The 17415-nt window shown below is 37.6% G+C and overlaps 1 protein-coding gene across 6 annotated transcripts in view; it reads right to left on the reverse strand.

Annotated features, from left to right (window-relative positions):
* The window catches only part of POU1F1 (POU class 1 homeobox 1), a 181022-nt gene that overhangs the window by 95666 nt on the left and 67941 nt on the right, over positions 1-17415 (reverse strand). The window lies entirely within an intron of this gene.

Raw genomic sequence — 17415 nt, forward strand, 5'->3', positions numbered from 1 at the left:
AAATTGTCATTTGTCAGTATATACAGGTACCATGGATGAAAATACTTTTGTTTCAGTTCAGCACTATCCTATTCATACTTGTTCACAGGAAATAACTGTTATTCATCTTGCAAATGAAATAAATAAAAAGGACAACTCGTTGAAATATTAGCTGCTACAAGGGATGCCACAAAAGGTAACTAAGTCCCTTAAAAAGGAAAGAAAAAAAATAAAATGCAAAATAACTGAGTATTTTGAAACTCATATGCCTAACAAATGAGAAAATGAATGTGCTAATATTTATCCTATGCTGTTATTGATGTTAATACAAAAATGACAGCATGGAGGTTGTCAAGATCTCCTCTGGTGCAGCTCAAGACGACAGAGGAAAGCATTGATTCCATCTGGAAAACGTGGAATCTCGACGCTCTTGTTCACAGGGAAAGGCCATGTAAAGCAAACTAATACCACTCTTTCCTCAGTGGTTGTTTACATGCTAACAATTTCTAGATTTTTTTTTTTTTCTTCCCCAGAAAGCTTTGTCCAAAGACCCTCCCCCTGGAATCAACAGGGCAAAATTTGTCGTGAGAATTTGAGAATATATAAGGAGGAATCACATTTCATACCCAGTTGCAATACAAATGGTCAGTTCTCATTGGTTTACACACATTGCACTTCTACAGGAGCTGAAGTGAAAATTTTAGAAAGGAACTATTCCTGATTTCATGTAAATGTGTTCAACACAACAGCTTAATTGTGAGAACCCGTTTAGAGCACATGATCCTGAGCACATACTACTCTTTACTGTCATTAAAATGAGGGAAATCAAACAGCAAACCATCTTGCATAACCAGTTGCTTAAATAAGATATGAATAACAGAGCATATGTTGTTTTTCAAACAACTAACCAGCATTTCAGTGCAGTTGGGCTTTCATCTTAGAGGGAAACAGCAATTATTTCCAGTGGAGTGGGCCCACCATCTGAAGCTATTGAATACACTTCAGCTTCCATCTCTCTGAAAACAAATCAGCTCATATAAACAGTTTCTTGACTTTAATAACAACTAGAATTGGTTTAGTGATTCCTGGATAGCAGAGAAAAGAATGATCTTTTTTTCCCTTCGCAAAAATAAAAATTTTACGCTATCATAAGCCTGTCCTGAAGCACTCACACCTTAGAACTAGAGCCTTGACAATAAGATAAGTGACAACCAGCAAGAAACAGCAGCTGTGATAGTCAAGGAATCCCCACTGGCTTCTCACCAGCAACATCTGGGAGACGAGGGACCCAATTCCTTCAGCCTTTCAGTGGCCATGATTAAAAAAAAAAAAATGTATAAGTCTTCCCACCTTCCCACACAGTGATGCAATCTGTTGGCAAGACAAAGATGTACTCTGAAGACTTTCGATAGCATCCAACTCTCTTGCGAGAGTCTAAAATCTCCATTGCAAAGTTAAAATGGACACTAGAGAAATTGGCATTTGTATGGAGATAAAGATGAGAGGAGAACATGGCATTACAGTTAAATCAAACTTCTTTGATGAAATTTACTATTCATTTGAAATGTTTAAAAGAGGCAGTATTTCATATATTCTGAGTGATTTTTAAGCTAGCATAGTAATACTTTGAATTAAAAAAAAAAAAAAAAAGCTTTTAGAATGTTATTGTTATAAACCTACAAGATATATATATTTATCTTTCTCGCTAATATTAAAAGCCAGCTCTACACAATCCTTCCACTCCGTGCGACATGACATGACTGAAACATCGATAGGCAGATGTCAAGAAATTTCAGTAAAGATCTTTAAATAAATAAATACAATCTCCAAATCACCTTTTTTTAACATATATATATTGCTAAGCTATATATTGTGTATGCATTTGACAAATTAACTCAGAATCACAGAATTTCTAGGTTGGAAGAGACCTCAAGATCATAGAGTCCAACCTCTGACCTAACACTAACAGTCCCCACTAAACCATATCCCTAAGCTCTACATCTAAACGTCTTTTGAAGACTTCCAGGGATGGTGACTCCACCACCTCCCTGGGCAGCCTGTTCCAATGTCTAACAATCCTTTCGGTAAAGAAGTTCTTCCTAAGATCCAACCTAAAACTCCCCTGGCGCAACTTAAGCCCATTCCCCCTCGTCCTGTCACCAGGCACGTGGGAGAACAGGCCAACCCCCACCTCACTACAGCCTCCTTTAAGGTATCTGTAGAGAGCGATAAGGTCACCCCTGAGCCTCCTCTTCTCCAGGCTGAACAAGCCCAGCTCCCTCAGCCGCTCCTCGTAGGACTTGTTCTCCAGGCCCCTCACCAGCTTTGTCGCCCTTCTCTGGACCCGCTCAAGCACCTCGATGTCCTTCTTGTAGCGAGGGGCCCAAAACTGAACACAGTACTCGAGGTACAGCCTCACCAGAGCCGAGTACAGGGGGACAATCACCTCCCTAGCGCCCTGCTGGTCACACTGTTTCTTATGCAAGCCAGGATGCTGTTGGTCTTCTTGGCCACCTGAGCACACTGCTGGCTCATATTCAGCCAACTAAAACTCAACAGTATATTATTTTAATAGTATAATATAATTCAATTTGTGTCACAGTATAGCTTGCTATTTGAAATTGTATCTGCTATAGATAATGTGGAAACATTCATCACCAAAAAAAGCCTTAAAAAATTGTGTGGTATCTAATTACATTTTCCAAGCACAATCCTCAACTATTTTAAAATGAAAACAAGAAATCAGAAGCTTCCAGACAGCTCAAAAATCATAACTTAGAGAACCTATGCCTAGCATGCCACATATAGCAAATTGTCTGTCGGGACAAATTTTTCAAGTTCTAGGGCAATGGTATCAGTTACTACCATGCATAATCATTTGTCTGATGTTTCTACCCAGTAGACATATCTACGTCTCAATTTATCTGTGAAAGATTTGGAAATATTGAATCCATTAGCCTATAAATTAAATGCCAGGTTAAAGGCATAGCAATGTCCTTTGAAACACAAAGCTATGGAATCATTCTGAGGCAGAGAAGATGCTAGCTTCCTTGCAGAGGAGCTATTGAATTCATTATGCTCTGTCCACTGGGGGAAGAATGAAAACTGTCAATATTGATATCCAAGTTTCACACTGGAAAATGTGTCCCTTGAAGACACGGAGAATATCAAGTACTAGCTTCTGCTACCAATGATCAAAGTGACATAGTTGCAAGGTGGTAGCTACTGAGTGCTCAACACTTTTTGCAGCTTCTTACAGCTGCTGGTCTTAGAGTTACACAAGCGCTTTAAATCTGTCTTAATTCATTTACACATTTTTGTACTTTTATGTTCTTGTACATGAAGTTAATTTATTTTCCTCCTGTCATTACAGCTCTCTCGCTGAGCACAATTACTAAAGAGTTACCTGGATACTATCTGAGGACTCTAAAAGCACTGAAGTTCCAGCCAATTTCAGTGTGGCTAAAAACAGCTAAATATCATATGAACCTAAATTCCTTGAGCTTAAGTAAAATTCTCAGTTCCTGAAAGCCTTTCAGCTGTAATTCATGATTATCATGTCATTATCCTTACCAAAACTTGACCATAAGAACTTCTTTATAAAATCAACTTCTTTTCCGAGACAGAGTAATTAATAAATGCCACTAATATATTGCAGATAGGACTTCAGAACCATCAGAATAACTTTAAAAATGTTTGCAAAACAATCAGGTATCTTCCCAATCACATCAAGTAAAAAAAATAGCTGGTAGCAAAATCAAGGAATTCTACAGTACGTGTATGTTAGAAGTAGTCAGCAAGTTGCAAAGATAAAAATCTGAAGTAAAGATTTTAAATGGTTTTAGCACAATGACCACTTTTCAAGTACATCACATTTCAATTCGATGTTCATTTGTGCAGTTTAAATAATACCATTTTTTTGGCCTGTTTTATTATATACTATCACATCATACCATAATCTATGAAAATGCTACTTTTTAAAGAGTACTTTTCAAAAGTAATCATGTTTGCAGTGATTATACATTGAGCAATATAAGCATTGTCATTCCCCATGGCAGATACAAAGGTCAGTTCTGAAATTTCAGATTAACAAGAAGCTCCCGTTTGGGGAGCTTTTATCTGAAAAAGCCAGTGAGGAAGGTCTAGATTAAAATCCAACTGAAACCATGTAAAATAATATTTTCAATGAAAAATCAGCAGTTGGTGACACAAGCATTCCATGATTTGGTACAGATCATGTCAATCATTAATTTAGAAAGACTGGGACTATAATAAAATGAGGTTTTCTTGTATTTTTCCCCATTATTTCATCTTCACAGGAGCAGTCCTGGGGTTTAGAAGTCTATGACCATGCAATTTGCTGTAAAATCAATGAGTCAAAAAATATGTATTCACCTTTGAATAATGGTGAACTATTCGACAGCTTTCTACTCTGATAAACACATAATGTGTGTCTTGGATGTATCTCAAGGACAAAGTCTGTGTTATTTTTTTAAGTCATCTAAAACTATGTTCTTGGTAAGTAATAGGAGACAACAGGGATAATCAGGAACTCCACAGAAATTGCAGTTTTCCACAAAATTGCAATTCTCACATATTATTTTAACTGAGTATCACAGAGTGTGGTGATAAGCATATAACCAAAGCATACCATTAGAAATTCAGTCTAGCTATTGATACAGGATATGGTGGCAGAGGAAATGAGAAATGAAACAGAGAACTGGTATGTGGTATCTGCAGTATGCATGAGATACCAGGAAGTTGTATACAAAGTAATGTCAAATGAATCCTAACTGAAAGCGTTTTGATTGTAAGTTAACCAAGTAGACTTCATTTTTATTTTTTTTCTACAAAAAGATAATTGATATTTTCACCTGGTAAAGATCAAAATCTTAATTTCAATTTGAGAATAAAAACATTTGAAATACTGAAACTTCCAGTGAATTCAAAAATAGAGCTTTATCTCCACTATACTCTAAATCTCTAAATAACTAGATATATTGCACATAAGACTTTAAGACTTGAATAATAGACAAGCTTCTCCAGAACAGATCCAGTTCCTATGAAATATTGTGTACTTTTTTTTTTTCTTTAGTATTTTCTCAAAAATGTCTGCTTTGAGGAAACAAAACAGCAGGTAACAGGATAAGAATCCAAACACAAAGCTGGCTTGTGACCTAGGTTATAGAAAGCTAAACATGCACGTCAAGCAGTTCTCTAGACTGTAAAAAAGATTACCACAACTATTAGCCGGGAGTAAGTGGAATCAAACTGGGAGGAGTAACGTGGACAGATTTAAGATAGTCTAAAACTGCCATCAACTATCATACCATTTTGCTGTTTGCTAACTTAAATCCACTCCTTTCCTCTTGCACATGTGGGAGCTATTATACATTAATTAACTGGAGGTATAGCTAGTTGTCCCAGCAAAAATAAAACCATAGAATTTAAGCTGAAAATTTGAGCACCTGTGGAAAGTTTCAGCAAAGAAATGCACTTGACATTTCTACTGCAAACAACAAATGCAGCTATTTTATATTTCACTTCAATATCATGCTTTCAAAGACAAAACCCAGAAAGCAGAAACCAATTTTGTGAACTAGCTCTACAATAAACCATAACATTAACAACAGATATAAACATAATACACTTTCTAATACAACATTTTCTATCACAATACAAATGTAAACATCACATTATGAAGCAGACAGTACCTTTTTGTGGCACTAGAAGTACATACTACTGACACCTTTTTTTTTTTTTTTTTCTCCAAATTTTACTTTTCTTTTGGGTGCTTTTCTGTAAGACTATACAGTAATATGATTTCCACACACTGATGTCACTGAGATCACAAATGGACCATTGGAAAGCTAGTTACACACATGGATGATTTCTCAGGCTTTTGTATTCCTCAGGGATAATGATCCTTCACAATTATTTTCTTGGCACAAATAGTGATGTAATGATAGACATGACCAAATCTCTTTTCAATTCAGCAAATCTCCATACAAATAATTTTTTCCAAACTCAGAAAAATCCTCTAGATTTTAATATTAAGTGCCGAAGTATATGACAACTACCTGCAGCTAACTGACAATTCTCTCCCTCTTTGTTTTGACTGAATCTTCCCAAAGATTTTTCCCTGTTGAGAAAAGACCATCTACAAAAATAAATAAATAAAACAAAAATAGCCTAGCTGCAGAAATATCTCAGAATACTGATATCAGTGGATTAATATATATGCACATGTGGTCAAAGGACAGGAGGTTTAATACTGTTCACTCACTTTAGAATGATAGTGATTAAAATTGATTTTTTCCACTTGTTGTCCAGACAGAAGTATTTCCTAAGGTTGTACTGAAGAAAAAAATCTGCTTGGCTAAATTTAAAATTTGTGTTATAGCTACCAGAAAGTAGTTCTCAAGTTATTTTTCTTGGATTATGATAGCAGGTCACAGATAGAGACTAAAGGTAGGAACAGTCATACACTAAGGTATCTTGGCTTCTGAAAGACTAAAAACAAATCCTGGGTCCCTTTTCCCTAAAGAAAAATAGAGAGAAAGAAAGAAAAACAATCACAGTGTTTCAGAATGCCCTGTGATCTTTGAGTCAGTGTCACATGGTACCAGACCCTAGGATTTACACAAACGGGTATGAATTAGTAGTTTAAGGGAGTACGTGTGATTAATCAGTAAATTATTCATACATCCATGAACAGCTGCTCTGTAGGATTCAAGACATGATCCATGATATTTTTAGAACTATTATGTTTAGTCCCGCATTTACCAGTCGCTTGACTGGTAAATATTGCAAATGAAATGACTATTGGAAAGCTGCAAAAAGACTGCACGTAGGGATTCTATCTTAAGCTTGTCTTAAAATATGAATTCCTCGTTCAACTATGCTCATGTAAATATTAACTAGAATCTGCTTTTTTTTTTCATTTTGTTTAACAGCTATAACAATACTGCTAAAATTGACATGTCCTTAAGTTTTATCTCAGAACAGAAACAGATGATATAGAAGTAATTCACCTCATAAGAAGCATTAAAATTAGAACAACAGAAAAAAAAAGCTTCTGATGAATTGTAGCACCATTATCAGCTGTGCTTTGCCTTCATTCTGTTAAGATGGTTGTCTCTCAGAGACTAATCAAATAAAACATAACACAATACCTGTTTATCCTTCCATTTGAAGAGACTGTCTTCTAAGCTATTACTTTCTTACTCAAAATGAGGAAAATCTGAATGAGTGTTAATGAATAAAATACTTTGTTTATAAATATTGTATTGCTTCATAATATTGTTCAAGCAGATTTCTAGATAATATATTAGTTATGTAATGCCTTTACGTTACAAAAATGTTGCCTGATTTTGAATGAAATTTATTTTTTTTACATGACAAAGAAGATAGCTGTTTCTGAAGTATTAGACTATTGATTCCCTGTGTCTCACAGAGAAAAAGTTGATCATTTGAAAATTCAAAATATTTCAATGATATTTCTAACTTTTATTTTACCTATTGATTTAAGATGTGAATTGCAAGAAAGTTCAAAACAACGATTCAGTCTCAAAACACACACCAACCTAATAGTGCAAGGAGGGAAAAAAAAAAAAAAAAAAAAAAAAGTAAAACGTCATAGCAATTCTCCTTTAAAAAGCTATGAAGAAAAGTTGCTGAACAATTTTGGTAAAAATTTGAAATAGTGTAAGTGATGACAAATTATTAGAAGGCTGCAGTGTTCATATTAATCTTAACATGTCTACAAAGTGCCTGTAACATCTCTGTATAACTAAGATGTTTCTTGCAGAACTGTTCCAAATATCACTATAAAATTTTTCTAGGAAATTAGAATAATTTAAATGTTTCAGAACTAACTGCTGTAGCACTTCAGAGTTCACAGACCAAATGCGATGAGTCAACTATAAACAGAGTCCTCAGTAATCCTTCACATAAAAACATAATTGTTTTGTTTTTTTTTTCCCTAAGCCACAACTTTTCATTTTTCTGTCTTACATTAAAATCATGTTTTTTCTACTACTAAGGGATAATAGCATTGGCAATGATGAATGAAGACAAAAAAATCCTCCCCACTCTTGTTTCCAGATTTCTTAGTGCTGAAGTAATTTCCTATGTTTTCACTTTCTTGAATAATATAATTTATTTTTGCTTGATGAACAAAATCAACATTCAATGACATGCAAAGCTAAATGAGACGCAGTTTAATTGATTTTATGCCCAGATTTTGCCGTCCTTAATCACATTGAGCAATATATATCTACCTCCCTTGATATCACTGTAAGTCCATGGTAGGCAGAATATGGTCTTTAAATATTATTAATATATTTAATTTCCATCATATAATTTCCATAAGGGCCATCAAGCATACTTTTTTTTTTTTTTAATCCTGTTTTGAATATTTACAGAGAGATTTATGCTAAATACCTATGAATATAGGCTTGGGCTGGAGTAAACTTGATACAAAAATAATTCTCAGAATTGTCTTTGTTCCAGCCAAACAACATAGCTACTAGTGTACTAAAGAGCCATTTCAGTAAAAGAACACACACATTTACCAGCTGCAAGTATTTAATCTTAAAGTAGAAGAAGAATATTTGCTTATTTGACAACACAAACAGTGGGCACGTAATGCAAACCACAGCCCCAAAGGTATCTCCTTCTAGTCCAAAGCCTTGTAGTTCTCCACTACCTACAGACAACATCTGATTCCTAGTGGAATGCATACTGAGAAAGTCCCTAAATGAAATCTACAACCACATTTACAGAGATATTGATATAGGAAAAACTGCTGATATTTCCCAGTCAGCCTTCAGGAGAGAACAAGTCTTGCACTTTTGCGTTCTAATACCGTTTTCTTTATTAGAAGGAAGCTACAACCTGAAGACTGGGTAAGTATATTCCAAGTCTACCCATGCCCGCTCTTGTGCCTTTTGTCACTAGATATGAAAGAGGAGATTCCCTCACTTAGTAGGATTCCAACCACTATTGGTGTTATCTGTCTGTACAGTAAATCCAGATGAAGATATTAAAAATAATAATAATAATACATTTGTGACAATATGTGAAAAAGTGTGAAAAAGTTGTCAGGTCACTAACCTATTCATTTCAGACTCCATTTTCCTCCTCTGCCAGGTTTTGTAATTAAGCAGCAGAAAATGTGGGGTTTGGGCCCAAAGTTTCTCTTCTCATAATGTACAGAAACAAGCCACTGACAAAGGTACAAAAAACAATGCAACACACAATGTTTCTCATGGAGAATTCAGTCTTCTCTAAAACTACAGAATACATTCAGTTAGCCTGAATTCCTTCTACAATTTTCTAAGGCATGACAATTCTAATAAATATAGGCACAGTAGTGTCTTATCCAGATAGGTAAAGCAATCCAAAATGGAAACAAGTCCTTTGGATAGTGAGAGACAAGACACTGAGGCTTGTTTTTTACTTTTAATTGCAGTTTTCTCCTTGTTTATTTCTATTCATGCAGTCCACTCAAAAACCTGAGATTATCTAAATCAGAATATTAACAAAGCTTTAAAGCTGATCTAAACTACGTTAATCATAAGAAGCCATTTCAAAAGACAGGAACTGTTAACACAGAAGGCAGTCTTTTCATTTTATATTTTGGGACATTAGGACCTGTAAAGTCTTGGCAGCTAAATATTTGCCCTAGGTTTTGTTTTTTTCTTGTATTTAAGAAGCAAGTCTGAGAAAGGTTCTGAAGCATTTCTAACTGATTATCTTCTTATTGTTTATTATTTATTTATTTTTTCCTCTTCTAACCAGGTCTAGGTAGTAACATTTCACAGGTACTCACTTTCTGTCTTTGTGTTTAGGCAGGGGAAGGTGGATATTAGGTTCTCTGAGTAAGACTTACCAAGAAGAGAAGCCAGCTTAACATCTTAGCACATCTGTGAAAAGGTTTTTGGGTTTGCAAACCAGAGTAAAAGGCAGTTTGCTAATTATGATGCAGCATTGGAAGGACTTACCCAGTCTGAAGTCATCTGAATATTTAATAAGACATTTACACATGCAACTTGAGCCCTGCCATCCAACTAAGAACTATTTTGCATAGTAAGAAGCAAGAATCCAAAGTTTCTGTGGGAATAAGATCGCATCATTTGGCATGATGAAGAAAAAGTGAAACACTTTGTTTCAATAGTCTCCAAATGCTTCTTTTCCTTCTCATTAGAGATGCATCTAAGACATTGGCTCGCCTGAATGTTCCCTGATTATGAATCAAAAGACAAAACATAGCAGACACTAAGATTATGGGAGACATAATACTATTTTTTTTTTTTGCTATAACTACTCAAATTTACCCACCATCTGTGTGAAGTGTTCTGTCCTTTTTCCCTTCCTATATAAAGCTTTATGCAGTTTCCATAGGGCTTGCCATGTCAAGTGACAATGCAGCCAGTTATTTCAATGTTCCATCTGGACCTTAAAGCAAAAGCATCTAAAGTGAAAATATCTGAAAACTATTTATACTAACATTATTTTTCTCCTCAACACTTTTTTTCCTTATGAGTTCAGGTTTTATAAAATCTTTTTATTCTTGTTCACATTGTCTTAGAAACATTTTGAAGTAAAAGTCAGCATTGATGGGTGAAAGAAGAAAGGTGAGTTATGTATTCATTATAGCAAGACTAGACAGTTCAAAGTTGTCTTGTAAGACTCTGCAGAGCCATCTCCACAGTTTTCTCATACACGCAGACCAAAAAGCTTTTATTCATATGTTTCTATTTTATCACAATATTTTTTTGTAAATCTGGTCTGATCTGTTCAGCGTAATAGTTTCTCCATTGAGAAACACCAGCTTCCAAAACTATGTCTTTTCATTGAAATGGTCATCTCAGGGAAATTTCCAAGGACCTATAGCATTAAAAATAAATAAATAAATAAAATAGGACCCAGCTTTAAGAGTGACACTGATGTGACAGCCAGAAGTTATCCCCCAGCTGCAGAAGATTCAGTAGCTGATTTCTTACTTTGCACCATTCAGATGATACACCAGAACATGAAAGTATTCTGCGGAAGACTCATCTGTTTTATGTACATATTTGTGTATATACATAAGTTTAAACAAGTAAAAAGGAAGAAAGAGAAATTGCAGAAGCATTCACTGGATGAAAAACAATCTTCCTTTCATGGTTCAATTTTAATCATAAAGCAATTTCTACACAGAAACAAGAAGTTAGTTGCCAGTTGCATAGAGATACAGAAAGACATCCTGACCCTCATTTATTTAGCAACAAAAAGTGTCTTTTAATACAAGTGAGAATTTTGTCCTTCACACTTTTCATTCCTTTGCCATCTTTAACCCCTCACTCCCACTGTATGTTGATGGGCATAGTACTACCACAAAGGAATTCTGGCAATCCAGATGCTAACACTGCAGTGAGTACAATCTGTTATTTTAATGCCACTTACATCTGTGGGAGTAATGGCTGTAGGCAAGTTAGCAGCTGACACAAGCATTAGCTGTAAGGCACACAAAGCATCAGGTCACACAGGGTGGCTGAAACCTTTGTCTGAATTTGCAAGTGTACTATGGCTCTAGGCATCTCCCAGCATCTGTCTAGACATGAAAGTCAGCAGGCCTGAAACTTTGTCTTTCACCAGAAAACATCATGAAGTAGTACCACAGAGAAAGAAAGATGTGCACAGTATACTCAGGATCCCAGTGATGTAGTTTGGCACACTAAAATCTGTAATTGTGTAGCACATCCACAATGGCACAACAAAAGGAAATGCTTCTCCCTTCTTTTATGAGGTCCTGAGCTTAACAAGGACCTGGAGCAGCACAGCAATGGATTGCCTGACCCCATAGGAGAATCATACCTTTTTGTACCCGTGAACTGGAAGTATGAGTGAAAGTACTACTACCTGGTAATAAGTTTGAAGAACAGATACCTGAAGTAGGACAACAAACATTTCCTCAGCTCAAAGACAAATGAAAAAAAAAAAAAAAAAAAAGTCCATAAAAAAAGGTCCATAAAGACCTAGACTTTTTCTCTACAGGACTTTAGTTCAATCAGGTGAAAGTGAACTTCTGCTGAGACTTCATTGCTGGTAGCACTGCTACCTAAGAAGGTACCTGTCAGTGACATGACAAAGTGTCTCCCAGACAAGACAGCGTTTATTAATCAATGTATTTTATTAATGAGCAAATTATCAAGTGAATTGAATACAGCAATAAAGGACCTTTATGTAAACGTGGGTAAGTGAAACTTAACTCATGTATACTGACATATGAGTTAGCAGCAGCATCAGATCTGCCTTTCCAGTCATCTGGATCCAGGAGCTAGTCACACACCATGCATATGGCTCTCTAAGTCTCGCAGTGTATGAAGCCTCTATGATATTTGAAGGCTACATTAATACCTTGGGCTCTCTGAATCACATTTGAAGAATATCAGACTGCTTCTTACCAATGAAACGTGTTCCTTTCGAAGTGGACTTCTCATAGAGACTATCACCTGAACAGCTTCAGCCAACCATATTTGTAAATGATTGAGGCAAAACAAATTGAAGTGGTGACAAGTCCAAAACTAGCTCCTCACATGTTTATGTTCTATTATCAACAAAATCAGAACAGGAATGAGAATTATTAAGTCCTAAACATTTCCATTCCACAAAATATAGTTAGGAGCTAGAAATAATTTTTGGCACAAAACAACTGCTGTATGAAACAACTTATTTTGTATGATTGCACTTCTAGGTTTCACTGCACTTAATTCACAGTTTGCACAAGAGAGGTCTTTGGAGCAACTCTGACCCTGATTTACCTTGTATATGGAAATCAACACGTTGCACTATTAGCTCATAATTCAGCATTCACAGAACTCCGGTGAAGAGTCCCAGCCTATGCTGTCTGGAGCAACCAATGCTCCACAGGCAGAATCAGCCCTCAGAACACTATTACTTGTGTGGTTGTAAAACTAACAGATAAAAGATCTTTAAATCATTAAGAATGTTATTCACATTTATAAAGAGGAATACTTGACAGGACTTAAACATCCTTAAGTCACTAGCTACGATAATTCTGAGCTCATTGCTGTTGCAATAATAAGACCTGTAAAACCTCTTCTAAGAAGGGAAACATCACAGCGTACTACTGAAATAGCTTTGATTCAAAGGGCCTGTTTCAAGAGAGCACAAGTAGCACAGCAGGTGAATTGTGGTACAAAATCATCCTTGAATGTCAAGTGGAGTGAATTTCACAGTAATGAAATGAATTAGCCATGCTGACAGATGGAAGCAAGAAAGATATGCATCAGTATGTTAATTGTGCAAGTCTGTCAATGACTTCATCGAGTTAAATCTCTCCATAGCCTCCATGGCAAGACCATTCCATCTGTTTGGAATTAACATCCCCCTTTTTCTTACTAATGTATCTTGATCAGACAAGCAGCAACTGGCATGGAGAACCCCAGGTTATTTTAATGACAGATTCTAAGACAAGCAATTTTCAAGGAGACGGACAAAAATTGAGTGTTGGAGCTTTTAATAACAAAAAAAAAAAAAAGGCACAGAAAAGCCAATTTACCATTTACAACAATAAAGAACAGACAGTAAAGAAATAGACAATTAGACCACCTATTTGTACTGGTTCTGGCTGGGATGGAGTTAAATTTCTGCATAGCAGCCTGTATGGTGCCATGCTTTGGACTTGTGACTAAAACAGTTTGATAACATGCCAGTGTTTTGGCTATTGCTGAGCAGTGCTTGCATAGTACAAAGTTTCTGGGTTTTGTTTGTTTTTGTTGTATTTTTGTTTGACAGTCTTCCCCCCCCCCCACACTCCGTCCCCATGGCTAAGCAGGCTGGAGATGTGGAAGAATTTGAGAGGGGACACAGCTGACAAAAACTGAACAAAGGGACATCTCATACCATATTTCATGCTCAGCAACAAAAGGTCAGGTAAAGGATGAGGAATGAGAGATATCTGTGTCTATGGCATTTGTCTTCCCAAGCAAGGAAACACACATTGAGGCCTTGCTTGGCAGGAAGTGGCTGGACATTTATGTGCTGGTGGAAAGTCATGAATTTATGTATTTACTGCTTTGCTTGCACACTCAGTTTTGCTTCATCTATTACATTGCCTTTATCTGGACCCACAAGATTTTTTGCTTTTGATCTTTCAGTTCTCTACTTTACTCAAACATATGCCCTGTAATTATTAAGACTGCAAGGAATAAATGTCTGTCAAAAACAATGCATTTTATTGGTTTAAATATTGGTTTAAAAGCATTTTGATTCTCACATTGTCACAGCATTCATAAGTAGTATATTAGAATAAAGCTTGTTTTCACACATGAAGTTTGACAAGGACAAGTGCAGGGCCTGCACCTAGGAATAACCCCAAGCACCAGTACAGGCTGAGGGGTGACCTGCTGGAGACCAGCTCTGCTGAGAGGGGCCTGGGAAACCTGGTGGGCAACAAGTTAACCATGAGCCAGCAACGTGCCCTTATGGCCAAAAAGGCCAATGCTATCCTGGGCTGCATTCAGAAGGGTGTTGCCAGCAGGTAAAGGGAGACAATCCTCCCCTTCTACTCAATCCTGGTGAGGCCACACCTGGAGTATTGTGTCCAGTTCTGGGCTCCCTGGTAGAAGAGGGAGATGGAGCTACAGTAGGGAGTCCAGCAGAGGGCTGCTTGGATGATGAGAGGCCTGGAGCACCTGTCGTACAAGGACAGTCTGAGAGAACTGGGCCTGTTTGGCCTGGAAAAGAGAAGACTGAGGGGATACCTCATCGATGTGTATAAATATCTGAGGGGAGGGTGTCAAGAGGATGGAGCTGGCCTCTTTTCAGTTGTGCCCAGTGACAGGACAAGAGGCAACGGGCACAGGAGGTTCTGGCTGAATATGAGGGGACACTTCTTTACTGTAAGGGTGACAGAGCACTGGGACAGGTTGCCCAGAGAGTCTGTGGAGTCTCCTTCTCTGGAGATATTGAAAACCATCCTGGATGCCATACTGCACAATGTGCTCTAGGTGATCCTGCTTGGCAGGAAGGTTGGACAAGATGATCTTCAGAGCTCCTTTCCAACCTCAGCCATTCTATGATTCTGTGAAAGAGTACTTTGCAACTTGAGCCTTCCATAGCTTTCCATTGAGTTTTTCAAGATGAAAGCAGATTATCCTGAAACAGCACTTCTATCCTAGGTATAACATTCAATCACAAACATGAGTTACAATCATAAAAGACAGGGTGAGAATGAACTGGACCCCTATCTAGCCTTTTGTACAGATTGGGCCACATAGCCTTTTAAGTTGGTGCTTGAGTTGAGCTGGTGCTCCCACCAACCCCCTGCCTGAGCTACCCATTAGCTTTGTGGCCCACATGCCAGTACTTCGCATCATGTTGCATGTATGCTCAGATGTGCGAGGCAAGGTGAGCAAGCTCCTGCCTACAAAACCTCAAATGGAGCTCGTACATTCTTTCTGAGGAAGAAGTTGCTGTACAATTTGGGACTCTTCAACTGTGTCTGAGTGGCAAGCAAATGCCCAGCCACCTGACAGAGAACCTGGTGTCCCCAGGAAAGAAAGTGGCAGCAGCAAATATGGGTTGAAAGGAGGTTTAAGACATGACATATCCCAGGCAATATAACAGGGAACTATCTAATTAAACATTCGCATGGCTTACCAAAAAAGAATAATTACCAAGTTCATTTTCTACCTAGTGGAAAGAGACAAGCTCAGTTCAGCAGGAGGTTCTAGGTAATTCCACGTAACTGCCATGCTTGCCATAGATTTTTGAAGAAAAAAAATATGAAGTATTTTAATGAGCAGCCTTATGAAACAGGAAACTAACAAAATCTTGTAACAAGACAAAAGATTACAGAAAGTCTGGACGTTAATTGGAATGATATCTACAACTGAGTTTTATTCATCAAGCTTGTGAAGAATTTCATGATTCAAAAATTGTATTTCCATGGGCAATCAGCATAATTTACTACTTTAACAGAAGAAATTGCTTTACTGTATTGTTTAGACTAAAATGGGTTGTTAAGTCTTTTTGCAAGTATTACTGTGTTATTGGACAAGAACTGATAGAGATGATGAACCTGCTAACACTGAAGACATCCCAAATACCTAGCACAGGTACGTAATAGGATGCCAGGTCAGTCAGAGCTACCTAGATTTGCCCACACTGGGCACCCCTCAGGTCCTGGATTGTCCCCTTGCTGCAGATGTACAGGATTCTACAGGGGCCACCCTGTTCTCTTCTCTGGCTGCAATCCTGCCCAACCTGAGGAGAGTTGTTCCATTCCTGCCTATACTTGCTATGGAAAGGTATGCTGTAACCCACGGCTTTGCACCTGGCCCCCTACTCAGTCCAAGGAGAAGAACAAAAACTAAATCTGAGAACAAGCTCAAGCCCACCATCCCTGGCTAGCTGTCTGGCCAAAATAAAAGCATGGAGAAACTGATGTATGAAAAGCCTCCTGCCATTTCCAAGGCATTCCTCAGTGGTGGGAGCAGGTGCTCTATGGTCCTTTCAGCAGGTGGCTTCAGTGTCTGGAGAGCCTGCACAGCCTGGCACATAGACAGATCTCTCTGCCAAAACAGTTAGCAAGAGTAAATAAGACTAAAACAGTTGAGTCAGTTGAGTCATCCAGAACATACTCCAGAGACTGTAAACAGAAGGAAGTGTATTTTCATAAAAGCTCCTAGGAACTTCTCAGATGCTTATTCTTCTCCTAACCCTTATGACCAAAGGAGGGGGGGGGGGGGGGAGGAATCCTGCCTCCCCCCCCCCCCTTCCAATTTTATGTTAGGGTCTGACCCCTTTTTCCCCAGACCTTTCCCATATTTCCACAATTCTAAACACTGTACCACAAAATGATGCATGATGCTGTTTAGTGAAACACCTGGTTGTTCCCCAAATTCCCATCTCCCATGTCTCATGCCTGCTCACCCCCCAGTCTCCCAAGGGCATGAACACAAGGGGAAGAACAGACAAAAGATCCACATGAGCCAGAATGGCTCATACAGCATGGAAAGAGAACAGGAAATATTTTCAGGCAGGAGACCTTGCTGCTTCTGACACTGCTGGTGGAAAAGGCAAGGTGTTGGGAAAAGGCCAAAACTACATCCTGCCACAACAGAAGCACAAGGTTTGTTTCTAGGCCCCTACCTAGCCAGCTGTCCACACCGTACAACAGCAAAGCCATTTGGTTAAACTTGATTCAATAACTGTATTTTCTTTGCTAGTGAAAAAAAAATGTGTTCAGTGCTATTCAGTAATCAAAATGATTTACATGTTTGTTTGTTTCTTTTTTTAAAACATCATCTTGTTATCCAACTACTAGCATACCATGGGTTGCCACAGAGTGATGTGAACCTTTGAGAACTCAGTACATAGGCATCAATAATAGATGGAGTTGGAAGGGACTATGTATATAAA

This window comes from Anas acuta, chromosome 1 (assembly GCF_963932015.1).
Source record: "Anas acuta chromosome 1, bAnaAcu1.1, whole genome shotgun sequence".
Classification (NCBI taxonomy): Eukaryota; Metazoa; Chordata; class Aves; order Anseriformes; family Anatidae; genus Anas; species Anas acuta.